The sequence below is a fragment of the Carcharodon carcharias genome, chromosome 7 (genome assembly GCF_017639515.1).
Source record: "Carcharodon carcharias isolate sCarCar2 chromosome 7, sCarCar2.pri, whole genome shotgun sequence".
Classification (NCBI taxonomy): Eukaryota; Metazoa; Chordata; class Chondrichthyes; order Lamniformes; family Lamnidae; genus Carcharodon; species Carcharodon carcharias.
The window spans coordinates 192,304,254-192,318,532 of NC_054473.1; the positions used below are offsets into that span (position 1 = coordinate 192,304,254).

Here is a 14,279-nt window from a genome sequence, read left to right on the forward strand (position 1 = left end):
CTGTGCTCACTGTTATACCCATGGTGTCTGTGCTCACTGTTATACCCATGGTGTCTGTGCTCACTGTTATACCCATGGTGTCTGTGCTCACTGTTATACCCATGGTGTCTGTGCTCACTGTTATACCCATGGTGTCTGTGCTCACTGTTATACCCATGGTGTCTGTGCTCACTGTTATACCCATGGTGTCTGTGCTCACTGTTATACCCATGGTGTCTGTGCTCACTGTTATACCCATGGTGTCTGTGCTCACTGTTATACCCATGGTGTCTGTGCTCACTGTTATACCCATGGTGTCTGTGCTCACTGTTATACCCATGGTGTCTGTGCTCACTGTTATACCCATGGTGTCTGTGCTCACTGTTATACCCATGGTGTCTGTGCTCACTGTTATACCCATGGTGTCTGTGCTCACTGTTATACCCATGGTGTCTGTGCTCACTGTTATACCCATGGTGTCTGTGCTCACTGTTATACCCATGGTGTCTGTGCTCACTGTTATACCCATGGTGTCTGTGCTCACTGTTATACCCATGGTGTCTGTGCTCACTGTTATACCCATGGTGTCTGTGCTCACTGTTATACCCATGGTGTCTGTGCTCACTGTTATACCCATGGTGTCTGTGCTCACTGTTATACCCATGGTGTCTGTGCTCACTGTTATACCCATGGTGTCTGTGCTCACTGTTATACCCATGGTGTCTGTGCTCACTGTTATACCCATGGTGTCTGTGCTCACTGTTATACCCATGGTGTCTGTGCTCACTGTTATACCCATGGTGTCTGTGCTCACTGTTATACCCATGGTGTCTGCGCTCACTGTTATACCCATGGTGTCTGCGCTCACTGTTATACCCATGGTGTCTGTGCTCACTGTTATACCCATGGTGTCTGTGCTCACTGTTATACCCATGGTGTCTGTGATCACTTATACCCATGGTGTCTGTGCTCACTGTTATACACATGGTGTCTGTGCTCACTGTTATACCCATGGTGTCTGTGCTCACTGTTATACCCATGGTGTCTGTGCTCACTGTTATACCCATGGTGTCTGTGCTCACTGTTATACCCATGGTGTCTGTGCTCACTGTTATACCCATGGTGTCTGTGCTCACTGTTATACCCATGGTGTCTGTGCTCACTGTTATACCCATGGTGTCTGTGCTCACTGTTATACCCATGGTGTCTGTGCTCACTGTTATACCCATGGTGTCTGTGCTCACTGTTATACCCATGGTGTCTGTGCTCACTGTTATACCCATGGTGTCTGTGCTCACTGTTATACCCATGGTGTCTGTGCTCACTGTTATACCCATGGTGTCTGTGCTCACTGTTATACCCATGGTGTCTGTGCTCACTGTTATACCCATGGTGTCTGTGCTCACTGTTATACCCATGGTGTCTGTGCTCACTGTTATACCCATGGTGTCTGTGCTCACTGTTATACCCATGGTGTCTGTGCTCACTGTTATACCCATGGTGTCTGTGCTCACTGTTATACCCATGGTGTCTGTGCTCACTGTTATACCCATGGTGTCTGTGCTCACTGTTATACCCATGGTGTCTGTGCTCACTGTTATACCCATGGTGTCTGTGCTCACTGTTATACCCATGGTGTCTGTGCTCACTGTTATACCCATGGTGTCTGTGCTCACTGTTATACCCATGGTGTCTGTGCTCACTGTTATACCCATGGTGTCTGTGCTCACTGTTATACCCATGGTGTCTGTGCTCACTGTTATACCCATGGTGTCTGTGCTCACTGTTATACCCATGGTGTCTGTGCTCACTGTTATACCCATGGTGTCTGTGCTCACTGTTATACCCATGGTGTCTGTGCTCACTGTTATACCCATGGTGTCTGTGCTCACTGTTATACCCATGGTGTCTGTGCTCACTGTTATACCCATGGTGTCTGTGCTCACTGTTATACCCATGGTGTCTGTGCTCACTGTTATACCCATGGTGTCTGTGCTCACTGTTATACCCATGGTGTCTGTGCTCACTGTTATACCCATGGTGTCTGTGCTCACTGTTATACCCATGGTGTCTGTGCTCACTGTTATACCCATGGTGTCTGTGCTCACTGTTATACCCATGGTGTCTGTGCTCACTGTTATACCCATGGTGTCTGTGCTCACTGTTATACCCATGGTGTCTGTGCTCACTGTTATACCCATGGTGTCTGTGCTCACTGTTATACCCATGGTGTCTGTGCTCACTGTTATACCCATGGTGTCTGTGCTCACTGTTATACCCATGGTGTCTGTGCTCACTGTTATACCCATGGTGTCTGTGCTCACTGTTATACCCATGGTGTCTGTGCTCACTGTTATACCCATGGTGTCTGTGCTCACTGTTATACCCATGGTGTCTGTGCTCACTGTTATACCCATGGTGTCTGTGCTCACTGTTATACCCATGGTGTCTGTGCTCACTGTTATACCCATGGTGTCTGTGCTCACTGTTATACCCATGGTGTCTGTGCTCACTGTTATACCCATGGTGTCTGTGCTCACTGTTATACCCATGGTGTCTGTGCTCACTGTTATACCCATGGTGTCTGTGCTCACTGTTATACCCATGGTGTCTGTGCTCACTGTTATACCCATGGTGTCTGTGCTCACTGTTATACCCATGGTGTCTGTGCTCACTGTTATACCCATGGTGTCTGTGCTCACTGTTATACCCATGGTGTCTGTGCTCACTGTTATACCCATGGTGTCTGTGCTCACTGTTATACCCATGGTGTCTGTGCTCACTGTTATACCCATGGTGTCTGTGCTCACTGTTATACCCATGGTGTCTGTGCTCACTGTTATACCCATGGTGTCTGTGCTCACTGTTATACCCATGGTGTCTGTGCTCACTGTTATACCCATGGTGTCTGTGCTCACTGTTATACCCATGGTGTCTGTGCTCACTGTTATACCCATGGTGTCTGTGCTCACTGTTATACCCATGGTGTCTGTGCTCACTGTTATACCCATGGTGTCTGTGCTCACTGTTATACCCATGGTGTCTGTGCTCACTGTTATACCCATGGTGTCTGTGCTCACTGTTATACCCATGGTGTCTGTGCTCACTGTTATACCCATGGTGTCTGTGCTCACTGTTATACCCATGGTGTCTGTGCTCACTGTTATACCCATGGTGTCTGTGCTCACTGTTATACCCATGGTGTCTGTGCTCACTGTTATACCCATGGTGTCTGTGCTCACTGTTATACCCATGGTGTCTGTGCTCACTGTTATACCCATGGTGTCTGTGCTCACTGTTATACCCATGGTGTCTGTGCTCACTGTTATACCCATGGTGTCTGTGCTCACTGTTATACCCATGGTGTCTGTGCTCACTGTTATACCCATGGTGTCTGTGCTCACTGTTATACCCATGGTGTCTGTGCTCACTGTTATACCCATGGTGTCTGTGCTCACTGTTATACCCATGGTGTCTGTGCTCACTGTTATACCCATGGTGTCTGTGCTCACTGTTATACCCATGGTGTCTGTGCTCACTGTTATACCCATGGTGTCTGTGCTCACTGTTATACCCATGGTGTCTGTGCTCACTGTTATACCCATGGTGTCTGTGCTCACTGTTATACCCATGGTGTCTGTGCTCACTGTTATACCCATGGTGTCTGTGCTCACTGTTATACCCATGGTGTCTGTGCTCACTGTTATACCCATGGTGTCTGTGCTCACTGTTATACCCATGGTGTCTGTGCTCACTGTTATACCCATGGTGTCTGTGCTCACTGTTATACCCATGGTGTCTGTGCTCACTGTTATACCCATGGTGTCTGTGCTCACTGTTATACCCATGGTGTCTGTGCTCACTGTTATACCCATGGTGTCTGTGCTCACTGTTATACCCATGGTGTCTGTGCTCACTGTTATACCCATGGTGTCTGTGCTCACTGTTATACCCATGGTGTCTGTGCTCACTGTTATACCCATGGTGTCTGTGCTCACTGTTATACCCATGGTGTCTGTGCTCACTGTTATACCCATGGTGTCTGTGCTCACTGTTATACCCATGGTGTCTGTGCTCACTGTTATACCCATGGTGTCTGTGCTCACTGTTATACCCATGGTGTCTGTGCTCACTGTTATACCCATGGTGTCTGTGCTCACTGTTATACCCATGGTGTCTGTGCTCACTGTTATACCCATGGTGTCTGTGCTCACTGTTATACCCATGGTGTCTGTGCTCACTGTTATACCCATGGTGTCTGTGCTCACTGTTATACCCATGGTGTCTGTGCTCACTGTTATACCCATGGTGTCTGTGCTCACTGTTATACCCATGGTGTCTGTGCTCACTGTTATACCCATGGTGTCTGTGCTCACTGTTATACCCATGGTGTCTGTGCTCACTGTTATACCCATGGTGTCTGTGCTCACTGTTATACCCATGGTGTCTGTGCTCACTGTTATACCCATGGTGTCTGTGCTCACTGTTATACCCATGGTGTCTGTGCTCACTGTTATACCCATGGTGTCTGTGCTCACTGTTATACCCATGGTGTCTGTGCTCACTGTTATACCCATGGTGTCTGTGCTCACTGTTATACCCATGGTGTCTGTGCTCACTGTTATACCCATGGTGTCTGTGCTCACTGTTATACCCATGGTGTCTGTGCTCACTGTTATACCCATGGTGTCTGTGCTCACTGTTATACCCATGGTGTCTGTGCTCACTGTTATACCCATGGTGTCTGTGCTCACTGTTATACCCATGGTGTCTGTGCTCACTGTTATACCCATGGTGTCTGTGCTCACTGTTATACCCATGGTGTCTGTGCTCACTGTTATACCCATGGTGTCTGTGCTCACTGTTATACCCATGGTGTCTGTGCTCACTGTTATACCCATGGTGTCTGTGCTCACTGTTATACCCATGGTGTCTGTGCTCACTGTTATACCCATGGTGTCTGTGCTCACTGTTATACCCATGGTGTCTGTGCTCACTGTTATACCCATGGTGTCTGTGCTCACTGTTATACCCATGGTGTCTGTGCTCACTGTTATACCCATGGTGTCTGTGCTCACTGTTATACCCATGGTGTCTGTGCTCACTGTTATACCCATGGTGTCTGTGCTCACTGTTATACCCATGGTGTCTGTGCTCACTGTTATACCCATGGTGTCTGTGCTCACTGTTATACCCATGGTGTCTGTGCTCACTGTTATACCCATGGTGTCTGTGCTCACTGTTATACCCATGGTGTCTGTGCTCACTGTTATACCCATGGTGTCTGTGCTCACTGTTATACCCATGGTGTCTGTGCTCACTGTTATACCCATGGTGTCTGTGCTCACTGTTATACCCATGGTGTCTGTGCTCACTGTTATACCCATGGTGTCTGTGCTCACTGTTATACCCATGGTGTCTGTGCTCACTGTTATACCCATGGTGTCTGTGCTCACTGTTATACCCATGGTGTCTGTGCTCACTGTTATACCCATGGTGTCTGTGCTCACTGCCAGTCCCATGGTGTCTGTGCTCACTGTTATACCCATGGTGTCTGTGCTCACTGTTATACCCATGGTGTCTGTGCTCACTGTTATACCCATGGTGTCTGTGCTCACTGTTATACCCATGGTGTCTGTGCTCACTGTTATACCCATGGTGTCTGTGCTCACTGTTATACCCATGGTGTCTGTGCTCACTGTTATACCCATGGTGTCTGTGCTCACTGTTATACCCATGGTGTCTGTGCTCACTGTTATACCCATGGTGTCTGTGCTCACTGTTATACCCATGGTGTCTGTGCTCACTGTTATACCCATGGTGTCTGTGCTCACTGTTATACCCATGGTGTCTGTGCTCACTGTTATACCCATGGTGTCTGTGCTCACTGTTATACCCATGGTGTCTGTGCTCACTGTTATACCCATGGTGTCTGTGCTCACTGTTATACCCATGGTGTCTGTGCTCACTGTTATACCCATGGTGTCTGTGCTCACTGTTATACCCATGGTGTCTGTGCTCACTGTTATACCCATGGTGTCTGTGCTCACTGTTATACCCATGGTGTCTGTGCTCACTGTTATACCCATGGTGTCTGTGCTCACTGTTATACCCATGGTGTCTGTGCTCACTGTTATACCCATGGTGTCTGTGCTCACTGTTATACCCATGGTGTCTGTGCTCACTGTTATACCCATGGTGTCTGTGCTCACTGTTATACCCATGGTGTCTGTGCTCACTGTTATACCCATGGTGTCTGTGCTCACTGTTATACCCATGGTGTCTGTGCTCACTGTTATACCCATGGTGTCTGTGCTCACTGTTATACCCATGGTGTCTGTGCTCACTGTTATACCCATGGTGTCTGTGCTCACTGTTATACCCATGGTGTCTGTGCTCACTGTTATACCCATGGTGTCTGTGCTCACTGTTATACCCATGGTGTCTGTGCTCACTGTTATACCCATGGTGTCTGTGCTCACTGTTATACCCATGGTGTCTGTGCTCACTGTTATACCCATGGTGTCTGTGCTCACTGTTATACCCATGGTGTCTGTGCTCACTGTTATACCCATGGTGTCTGTGCTCACTGTTATACCCATGGTGTCTGTGCTCACTGTTATACCCATGGTGTCTGTGCTCACTGTTATACCCATGGTGTCTGTGCTCACTGTTATACCCATGGTGTCTGTGCTCACTGTTATACCCATGGTGTCTGTGCTCACTGTTATACCCATGGTGTCTGTGCTCACTGTTATACCCATGGTGTCTGTGCTCACTGTTATACCCATGGTGTCTGTGCTCACTGTTATACCCATGGTGTCTGTGCTCACTGTTATACCCATGGTGTCTGTGCTCACTGTTATACCCATGGTGTCTGTGCTCACTGTTATACCCATGGTGTCTGTGCTCACTGTTATACCCATGGTGTCTGTGCTCACTGTTATACCCATGGTGTCTGTGCTCACTGTTATACCCATGGTGTCTGTGCTCACTGTTATACCCATGGTGTCTGTGCTCACTGTTATACCCATGGTGTCTGTGCTCACTGTTATACCCATGGTGTCTGTGCTCACTGTTATACCCATGGTGTCTGTGCTCACTGTTATACCCATGGTGTCTGTGCTCACTGTTATACCCATGGTGTCTGTGCTCACTGTTATACCCATGGTGTCTGTGCTCACTGTTATACCCATGGTGTCTGCGCTCACTGTTATACCCATGGTGACTGCGCTCACTGTTATACCCATGGTGTCTGCGCTCACTGTTATACCCATGGTGTCTGCGCTCACTGTTATACCCATGGTGTCTGCGCTCACTGTTATACCCATGGTGTCTGCGCTCACTGTTATACCCATGGTGTCTGTGCTCACTGTTATACCCATGGTGTCTGTGCTCACTGTTATACCCATGGTGTCTGTGCTCACTGTTATACCCATGGTGTCTGTGCTCACTGTTATACCCATGGTGTCTGTGCTCACTGTTATACCCATGGTGTCTGTGCTCACTGTTATACCCATGGTGTCTGTGCTCACTGTTATACCCATGGTGTCTGTGCTCACTGTTATACCCATGGTGTCTGTGCTCACTGTTATACCCATGGTGTCTGTGCTCACTGTTATACCCATGGTGTCTGTGCTCACTGTTATACCCATGGTGTCTGTGCTCACTGTTATACCCATGGTGTCTGTGCTCACTGTTATACCCATGGTGTCTGTGCTCACTGTTATACCCATGGTGTCTGTGCTCACTGTTATACCCATGGTGTCTGTGCTCACTGTTATACCCATGGTGTCTGTGCTCACTGTTATACCCATGGTGTCTGTGCTCACTGTTATACCCATGGTGTCTGTGCTCACTGTTATACCCATGGTGTCTGTGCTCACTGTTATACCCATGGTGTCTGTGCTCACTGTTATACCCATGGTGTCTGTGCTCACTGTTATACCCATGGTGTCTGTGCTCACTGTTATACCCATGGTGTCTGTGCTCACTGTTATACCCATGGTGTCTGTGCTCACTGTTATACCCATGGTGTCTGTGCTCACTGTTATACCCATGGTGTCTGTGCTCACTGTTATACCCATGGTGTCTGTGCTCACTGTTATACCCATGGTGTCTGTGCTCACTGTTATACCCATGGTGTCTGTGCTCACTGTTATACCCATGGTGTCTGTGCTCACTGTTATACCCATGGTGTCTGTGCTCACTGTTATACCCATGGTGTCTGTGCTCACTGTTATACCCATGGTGTCTGTGCTCACTGTTATACCCATGGTGTCTGTGCTCACTGTTATACCCATGGTGTCTGTGCTCACTGTTATACCCATGGTGTCTGTGCTCACTGTTATACCCATGGTGTCTGTGCTCACTGTTATACCCATGGTGTCTGTGCTCACTGTTATACCCATGGTGTCTGTGCTCACTGTTATACCATGGTGTCTGCGCTCACTGTTATACCCATGGTGTCTGCGCTCACTGTTATACCCATGGTGTCTGCGCTCACTGTTATACCCATGGTGTCTGCGCTCACTGTTATACCCATGGTGTCTGCGCTCACTGTTATACCCATGGTGTCTGCGCTCACTGTTATACCCATGGTGTCTGCGCTCACTGTTATACCCATGGTGTCTGCGCTCACTGTTATACCCATGGTGTCTGCGCTCACTGTTATACCCATGGTGTCTGTGCTCACTGTTATACCCATGGTGTCTGTGCTCACTGTTATACCCATGGTGTCTGTGCTCACTGTTATACCCATGGTGTCTGTGCTCACTGTTATACCCATGGTGTCTGTGCTCACTGTTATACCCATGGTGTCTGTGCTCACTGTTATACCCATGGTGTCTGTGCTCACTGTTATACCCATGGTGTCTGTGCTCACTGTTATACCCATGGTGTCTGTGCTCACTGTTATACCCATGGTGTCTGTGCTCACTGTTATACCCATGGTGTCTGTGCTCACTGTTATACCCATGGTGTCTGTGCTCACTGTTATACCCATGGTGTCTGTGCTCACTGTTATACCCATGGTGTCTGTGCTCACTGTTATACCCATGGTGTCTGTGCTCACTGTTATACCCATGGTGTCTGTGCTCACTGTTATACCCATGGTGTCTGTGCTCACTGTTATACCCATGGTGTCTGTGCTCACTGTTATACCCATGGTGTCTGTGCTCACTGTTATACCCATGGTGTCTGTGCTCACTGTTATACCCATGGTGTCTGTGCTCACTGTTATACCCATGGTGTCTGTGCTCACTGTTATACCCATGGTGTCTGTGCTCACTGTTATACCCATGGTGTCTGTGCTCACTGTTATACCCATGGTGTCTGTGCTCACTGTTATACCCATGGTGTCTGTGCTCACTGTTATACCCATGGTGTCTGTGCTCACTGTTATACCCATGGTGTCTGTGCTCACTGTTATACCCATGGTGTCTGTGCTCACTGTTATACCCATGGTGTCTGTGCTCACTGTTATACCCATGGTGTCTGTGCTCACTGTTATACCCATGGTGTCTGTGCTCACTGTTATACCCATGGTGTCTGTGCTCACTGTTATACCCATGGTGTCTGTGCTCACTGTTATACCCATGGTGTCTGTGCTCACTGTTATACCCATGGTGTCTGTGCTCACTGTTATACCCATGGTGTCTGTGCTCACTGTTATACCCATGGTGTCTGTGCTCACTGTTATACCCATGGTGTCTGTGCTCACTGTTATACCCATGGTGTCTGTGCTCACTGTTATACCCATGGTGTCTGTGCTCACTGTTATACCCATGGTGTCTGTGCTCACTGTTATACCCATGGTGTCTGTGCTCACTGTTATACCCATGGTGTCTGTGCTCACTGTTATACCCATGGTGTCTGTGCTCACTGTTATACCCATGGTGTCTGTGCTCACTGTTATACCCATGGTGTCTGTGCTCACTGTTATACCCATGGTGTCTGTGCTCACTGTTATACCCATGGTGTCTGTGCTCACTGTTATACCCATGGTGTCTGTGCTCACTGTTATACCCATGGTGTCTGTGCTCACTGTTATACCCATGGTGTCTGTGCTCACTGTTATACCCATGGTGTCTGTGCTCACTGTTATACCCATGGTGTCTGTGCTCACTGTTATACCCATGGTGTCTGTGCTCACTGTTATACCCATGGTGTCTGTGCTCACTGTTATACCCATGGTGTCTGTGCTCACTGTTATACCCATGGTGTCTGTGCTCACTGTTATACCCATGGTGTCTGTGCTCACTGTTATACCCATGGTGTCTGTGCTCACTGTTATACCCATGGTGTCTGTGCTCACTGCCAGTCCCATGGTGTCTGTGCTCACTGTTATACCCATGGTGTCTGTGCTCACTGTTATACCCATGGTGTCTGTGCTCACTGTTATACCCATGGTGTCTGTGCTCACTGTTATACCCATGGTGTCTGTGCTCACTGTTATACCCATGGTGTCTGTGCTCACTGTTATACCCATGGTGTCTGTGCTCACTGTTATACCCATGGTGTCTGTGCTCACTGTTATACCCATGGTGTCTGTGCTCACTGTTATACCCATGGTGTCTGTGCTCACTGTTATACCCATGGTGTCTGTGCTCACTGTTATACCCATGGTGTCTGTGCTCACTGTTATACCCATGGTGTCTGTGCTCACTGTTATACCCATGGTGTCTGTGCTCACTGTTATACCCATGGTGTCTGTGCTCACTGTTATACCCATGGTGTCTGTGCTCACTGTTATACCCATGGTGTCTGTGCTCACTGTTATACCCATGGTGTCTGTGCTCACTGTTATACCCATGGTGTCTGTGCTCACTGTTATACCCATGGTGTCTGTGCTCACTGTCAGTCCCATGGTGTCTGTGCTCACTGTTATACCCATGGTGTCTGTGCTCACTGTTATACCCATGGTGTCTGTGCTCACTGTTATACCCATGGTGTCTGTGCTCACTGTTATACCCATGGTGTCTGTGCTCACTGTTATACCCATGGTGTCTGTGCTCACTGTTATACCCATGGTGTCTGTGCTCACTGTTATACCCATGGTGTCTGTGCTCACTGTTATACCCATGGTGTCTGTGCTCACTGTTATACCCATGGTGTCTGTGCTCACTGTTATACCCATGGTGTCTGTGCTCACTGTTATACCCATGGTGTCTGTGCTCACTGTTATACCCATGGTGTCTGTGCTCACTGTTATACCCATGGTGTCTGTGCTCACTGTTATACCCATGGTGTCTGTGCTCACTGTTATACCCATGGTGTCTGTGCTCACTGTTATACCCATGGTGTCTGTGCTCACTGTTATACCCATGGTGTCTGTGCTCACTGTTATACCCATGGTGTCTGTGCTCACTGTTATACCCATGGTGTCTGTGCTCACTGTTATACCCATGGTGTCTGTGCTCACTGTTATACCCATGGTGTCTGTGCTCACTGTTATACCCATGGTGTCTGCGCTCACTGTTATACCCATGGTGTCTGCGCTCACTGTTATACCCATGGTGTCTGTGCTCACTGTTATACCCATGGTGTCTGTGCTCACTGTTATACCCATGGTGTCTGTGCTCACTGTTATACCCATGGTGTCTGTGCTCACTGTTATACCCATGGTGTCTGTGCTCACTGTTATACCCATGGTGTCTGTGCTCACTGTTATACCCATGGTGTCTGTGCTCACTGTTATACCCATGGTGTCTGTGCTCACTGTTATACCCATGGTGTCTGTGCTCACTGTTATACCCATGGTGTCTGTGCTCACTGTTATACCCATGGTGTCTGTGCTCACTGTTATACCCATGGTGTCTGTGCTCACTGTTATACCCATGGTGTCTGTGCTCACTGTTATACCCATGGTGTCTGTGCTCACTGTTATACCCATGGTGTCTGTGCTCACTGTTATACCCATGGTGTCTGTGCTCACTGTTATACCCATGGTGTCTGTGCTCACTGTTATACCCATGGTGTCTGTGCTCACTGTTATACCCATGGTGTCTGTGCTCACTGTTATACCCATGGTGTCTGTGCTCACTGTTATACCCATGGTGTCTGTGCTCACTGTTATACCCATGGTGTCTGTGCTCACTGTTATACCCATGGTGTCTGTGCTCACTGTTATACCCATGGTGTCTGTGCTCACTGTTATACCCATGGTGTCTGTGCTCACTGTTATACCCATGGTGTCTGTGCTCACTGTTATACCCATGGTGTCTGTGCTCACTGTTATACCCATGGTGTCTGTGCTCACTGTTATACCCATGGTGTCTGTGCTCACTGTTATACCCATGGTGTCTGTGCTCACTGTTATACCCATGGTGTCTGTGCTCACTGCCAGACCCATGGTGTCTGTGCTCACTGTTATACCCATGGTGTCTGTGCTCACTGTTATACCCATGGTGTCTGTGCTCACTGTTATACCCATGGTGTCTGTGCTCACTGTTATACCCATGGTGTCTGTGCTCACTGTTATACCCATGGTGTCTGTGCTCACTGTTATACCCATGGTGTCTTTGCTCACTGTTATACCCATGGTGTCTGTGCTCACTGTTATACCCATGGTGTCTGTGCTCACTGCCAGTCCCATGGTGTCTGTGCTCACTGTTATACTCATGGTGTCTGTGCTCACTGTTATACCCATGGTGTCTGTGCTCACTGTTATACCCATGGTGTCTGTGCTCAAAGTTATACCCATGGTGTCTGTGCTCACTGTTATACCCATGGTGTCTGAGCTCACTGTTATACCCATGTGTCTGTGCTCACTGTTATACCCATGGTGTCTGTGCTCACTGTTATACCCATGGTGTCTGTGCTCACTGTTATACCCATGGTGTCTGTGCTCACTGTTATACCCATGGTGTCTGAGCTCACTGTTATACCCATGGTGTCTGCGCTCACTGTTATACCCATGGTGTCTGCGCTCACTGTTATACCCATGGTGTCTGTGCTCACTGTTATACCCATGGTGTCTGTGCTCACTGTTATACCCATAGTGTCTGTGCTCACTGTTATATCCATGGTGTCTGTGCTCACTGTTATACCCATGGTGTCTGTGCTCACTGTTATACCCATGGTGTCTGTGCTCACTGCCAGTCCCATGGTGTCTGTGCTCACTGTTATACCCATGTTGTCTGTGCTCACTGTTATACCCATGGTGTCTGTGCTCACTGTTATACCCATGGTGTCTGTGCTCACTGTTATACCCATGGTGTCTGTGCTCACTGCCAGTCCCATGGTGTCTGTGCTCACTGTTATACCCATGGTGTCTGTGCTCACTGTTATACCCATGGTGTCTGTGCTCACTGTTATACCCATGGTTCTGTGCTCACTGTTATACCCATGGTGTCTGTGCTCACTGTTATACCCATGATGTCTGTGCTCACTGCCAGTCCCATGGTGTCTGTGCTCACTGTTATACTCATGGTGTCTGTGCTCACTGTTATACCCATGGTGTCTGTGCTCACTGTTATACCCATGGTGTCTGTGCTCACTGTTATACCCATGGTGTCTGTGCTCACTGTTATACCCATGGTGTCTGTGCTCACTGTTATAGCCATGGTGTCTGTGCTCACTGTTATACCCATGGTGTCTGTGCTCACTGTTATACCCATGGTGTCTGAGCTCACTGTTATACCCATGGTGTCTGTGCTCACTGTTATACCCATGGTGTCTGTGCTCACTGTTATACCCATGGTGTCTGTGCTCACTGTTATACCCATGGTGTCTGTGCTCACTGTTATACCCATGGTGTCTGTGCTCACTGTTATACCCATGGTGTCTGTGCTCACTGTTATACCCATGGTGTCTGTGCTCACTGTTATACCCATGGTGTCTGTGCTCACTGTTATACCCATGGTGTCTGTGCTCACTGTTATACCCATGGTGTCTGTGCTCACTGCCAGTCCCATGGTGTCTGTGCTCACTGCCAGTCCCATGGTGTCTGTGCTCACTGTTATACCCATGGTGTCTGTGCTCACTGTTATACCCATGGTGTCTGTGCTCACTGTTATACCCATGGTGTCTGTGCTCACTGTTATACCCATGGTGTCTGCGCTCACCGCCGGTCCCGCGGGGCCTGCGCTCACCGCCGGTCCCGCAGTGTTTCAGGAGGGTGAAATCTCTCAATCGTGTTGGAAACTGTAGTTTGCAGGAAAAGATATCAAAAGTCTTGGCGGGCTTTTGCTGGGAGAATATGCTCCTTGTGTGGAGGAGTCTTTGTTCCTGGGAAGTGGAGTGGAATTATTGATTTAATTTTCCAGAATTTTAAATTGTATTGATAACCTCTCCCTCTT

At 48.4% G+C, this 14,279-nt stretch overlaps 1 protein-coding gene across 7 annotated transcripts in view; it reads left to right on the forward strand.

Annotated features, from left to right (window-relative positions):
- Positions 1-14,279, forward strand: part of fbxo31 (F-box protein 31) — a 94,277-nt gene that overhangs the window by 75,540 nt on the left and 4,458 nt on the right. The window lies entirely within an intron of this gene.